The sequence below is a fragment of the Elephantulus edwardii genome, unplaced genomic scaffold (assembly GCF_000299155.1).
Source record: "Elephantulus edwardii isolate Elephantulus edwardi_28Jun2011 unplaced genomic scaffold, EleEdw1.0 scaffold00049, whole genome shotgun sequence".
Lineage (NCBI taxonomy): Eukaryota > Metazoa > Chordata > Mammalia > Macroscelidea > Macroscelididae > Elephantulus > Elephantulus edwardii.
The window spans coordinates 3,363,056-3,367,390 of NW_006399799.1; positions in this window are offsets into that span (position 1 = coordinate 3,363,056).

The following is a 4,335-nucleotide window of genomic DNA, read 5'->3' on the forward strand; positions in this document are numbered from 1 at the left end:
CAGTGGAATAGCTGGGTCAAATGGAATTTCTATATTCAGCTTTTTGAGGAAGCGCCAAACTGCTTTCCAGAGTGGTTCTACCCACAAACAGTGTGTAAGAGTTACAATATCCCCACATCCTCTCCAACATTTACTGCTTCCTGTCCTGTTAAACTTTGTCAGTGCTACTGGGGTGGGATGGTTTCTCATTGGCATCTCTCCTATTGCCAGTTATTTTGAACATCTTTATGTATCTGATGGCCATCTGAATATCTTCCTCTGTGAAAATTCTTTCCATGGATTTTGCTCATTTTGTAATTGGATTATCAGTCTTTTTCTTCTAGATGCCCTTTTGTATTCTGTAAACTTTGGATATGAGACACTTGTCTGAAATGGTATTGTCAATTCCCCCCCCCCGAGTTAATAGGTTTTCTTTTCACTCTCTTGCAAGATATTTTTTATGTGCACAGGGATTTAATCTTTAGAAGGTCCCACTCATCAATTTTATCCTCTCCAGATTGTGTATTTCTGGCTGTATTTGGCGTCTCTTTATACCATAGAGTAGGCCATCTAAGTTTGTTCCCAGTTTGTCTCTGATGAACTTTGTGGTTTTGGGTTTTACTTCCAGACCTCTGATCCACCTGGAGTTGATCTTTGTGTATGGTGTGAGACGTGGATCCTGTTTCAGCTTTCTACAGGTGGAAGTCCAGTTTTGCCAGCTCCATTTGTTGAAGAGGTTGTCATTTCCCCATTTGATAGGTTTGATTTTCTGTTGAGTATCAGTTGACCAAAGATAGATGAGTCCATTTCTGGGTTCTCAATCTGCTCCATTTGTCTATGTGCCTGTCATTGCACTAGTACCATACTGTTTTGGTTACTATCACTTTGCAGTTGATTTTAGAGTCAGAGAGTGTTATGCCTCCTGCTTCATTTTTGTTTTTTCAGAATTACTTCACTTATTTGGGGGTCCAAATAAACTTGACAATTTCCCTTTCAATCTCCTTGAAAAATGAATTTGGTATCTGCACTGGGATTGTGTTGAACCTGTAGATTGCTTTTGGCAGGAAGGCAAGAGTACTTTGAAAATGAGTAAGTTCGGTTAGAAATACAAAGCCATTGTTGGTACATCCATCTGTGTTTTCTCAGAGTGAGGCTTGGAAACCTTCTTCCCTAAAGTGTCAGAAGATGTATGAAAAGTGGATAAATTAACAAAGAATGAGTGAATGAACAAATAATTAAGAGAGTAAAATGGATGAGTGCATGTGAGATGGATGAGTTGGTAGATATCGGAATAAATAAAAGATAAATAAATGGGTCTGAGTAAATTAATGGATATTTAAATGTGTGGCTTGACGGGTAGATGGACAGGTGAGTAAATGAATGAATGGGAGATAAGAGAATGAGTGATTGAATGAGTGAGTGAATGAATGAATGAAGAAATAAATTAGTAGACTAATAGACGCATTTTGTTGACCCTATAACTCAGTTGTAAACTAGGCATGCTCTTGAGGGTGGAAAGCAGAACTGGATACTAAAAACACAACAAAGTAATTAAAACAGAAAAACTGTGGCAATACAAAGCTCATTGATCAGTGTCCCAGGTTCAATAAAGTCCAAGACAAGTTTTCAGTGTGACCTCTCTCAGGTCCATCCATTGACACTCTGGGGTTGTGGACATTCTGGAAAAGACAAAATTGAGAGTGAGTGCTGAGAGTTTTTTTGTCTGTGTTTTACCATTGAGGCACTTTAGAGTAATTTGGGAGCTTTTGACAATGTTAATGCTTGACACCCACTTCCCAAGATTCTGATTTAGCAAGATTGGGGAGGCGAAGTCAGTAGAGAAATCAGTTACTGCTTTGTTGGGTTTTATTAAAGCTCCACTGAGATTCTAATGTGGAGCCAAGGTTGAGAACCACTGGTTACATGGAAAATAAAAATGTATACATCATTACCAGGACACAATCATTTAGTAACATTCTGATTAAGTCTGGCAAATAATTGGCCTTTCTGCTGGCTCACTGTTGCCATTGCTTAACCAACTAATATGTGAAATTGACACTCGACTCTACAAACTTATTTCATTGCCACCCTACCTGAAACCTGTATAAGGAATAACACCACATACAGCATGAGTTCTTCTCCTTCATCCCACACTCTTAGATGGTTTTAGGAGCATAAACAGTGGACGGGGGTGAAACTCTGAAGTAGAGGTCAGAAGGCAACAAAACTCATGAATAGGAGATAAAAGGAAAGACGCAGGGGCAGAGAGGCTCAGGGACATATCTAAAATGCATACTATTCAAATTTACAGGTTCTGTGCATGCTTTTTCATGTAAAATGTCTCCGTCAATATGCTTTGCCTACGTGACAAGATGGAAAATGAGTTTCTACAAAGCAAAGAAATAGTCAGGTCCCTGGGAAGCACCGGGCCATAGGACAAGCAAGGAATCAAGTGGAGAGAGTGAGCCAACCTTTTGGAAAATGAACGTGGTGGGTGTTCTTGGTTTCAGAGAATTAGAGACTTAGGGAGTTGCTTCTCTGCTTCATTGAGGGACTTAAGCGTTGGCCACTGGAAAATTTCAACACTGTACACTTCTTTCTTATCTGGATTCATTTTATTTTAAGATAAATTCTTTTTTGGAAAGCCATTCTACTATTTCCACCTTGCCAAAGAGAGATGAAAGAAAGACTTGAAGGGAAATGAGGCCAAAGAAAAACACTAGATCTCTCAGGGTGAATAACAGAATCCACGCAGGGTGCATGTGGCTGGGGAAAGAAGGCAGGACTTGGACTCTTGGAGGGAAAAGAGAACGGCACTGGGATTGGAAGACAGGTCATTGTTCACCAATTCAAGAGTACTTGTCACACAGGAAGATAAAGAAATGGGCAAGAAAGAGAGGGTTAAAACTTGTGGGAGGTAAATTTAGGATTAATAAAAGGAAGGGCTTCTTCACACAGCAGGAAGCAGTTACAGAACACATCATCCCAAGAAGAGATGCAGCTGGAAAAAGAAATAAAACTCCAAACCTTGCAGATATAATGGGTTACAAAGATAAAATGGTGGTGTTAAGTTGGCATGTAGGAGAGCAATCCTGTCTTCCCCTAATGTGCTCTTTAGCACCCTAAATTAAGACAAAATTCTGAGCAGCAGGTACCATGGAGACGACCTCGTGTGGTGATCCAATGCCCCCATGTTTGATCAATTTCCTAGGAAACAACTTCCTTCCTTCCTAATAAGCAGCAGTGACAGTTTCCATCTGTTAAACACCTTCATTTTCCAGGCACTATTACTTCACACTCATTGTTTAATTTAAGTCAAGAATGGATTAAGTAAAAAATGTTTTTGAGAACTTTCTTTGTGCTCATTACTTTGCAAGGTTTTATGGGTAATGGAGAATTAAGACACCAACTAGGTCTTCAAGGAGCCTATGCTACAGTTGAGAAAGCAGAATAAATATGCATAGTTTGCAAAATAATTAACAGAGATAGGCAAACACTAGAAATTATTGATAAAGGAAACATCTATGTGTCTGTTTGTTCCTAAAGATAAGGAATAAGCTAGGGCAGAGATCTGAGTAGTTACACAATTCATGGAATTACAACAAAGTGGTTAAGAGACTTTAGCTTTGGACAAGATGATTCTAAATCCCATTTTCTGAGATTTGGGATAAATTTATAAAAACTATTTGAATTGGGAGGGGTGTAAACCAGGGATGTGTCCTATCTCCATACCTTAAAAAGCTATATGCAGAACGGACTATCTGGGAGACTGGGCTCTATGAGGAGAAATGTGGCATCCGGATTGGAGGAAGACTCATCAATAATCTGTGTTATGCAAATGACACAACCCATCTTGCTGAAACCGAGGAGGACCTGAAGTGTTTACTGAAGAAGTTCAAGGAATGCAGCCTTCAATATGGATTGAAGTTCAACATCAAGAAAACAAAGATTCTCACCACTGGACCAACAGGCAGCATTGGAATGGATGGTGAAGAGATTGAGATTGTTAACAGTTTTAGTTTGCTTGGCTTGACAATCAACACTTTTGGCCCCAGCATCCAGGAATTCAAAAAATGTATCGCAATGGGAAAAAGTGCTGTTAAAGACCTCTCCAAAGTACTGAAGAGCAATGATGTCACTCTGGAGACTAAAGTGCGCCTGCTGCAGACCATGGTCTTTGAAATCACTTATGTCACAGAGCTGGACAAAGACTAGGGATGATAGGAGAATTGATGTCTTAGAGCCATGGTGTTGGAGAAGAGTATTGAATATACCATGGACTGCTAAGAAAAGAAACAGCTTTGTCCTAGAAAGGTTTAAACCAGACTGCTCCTTGGAGGCAAGGATTCTGAGGCT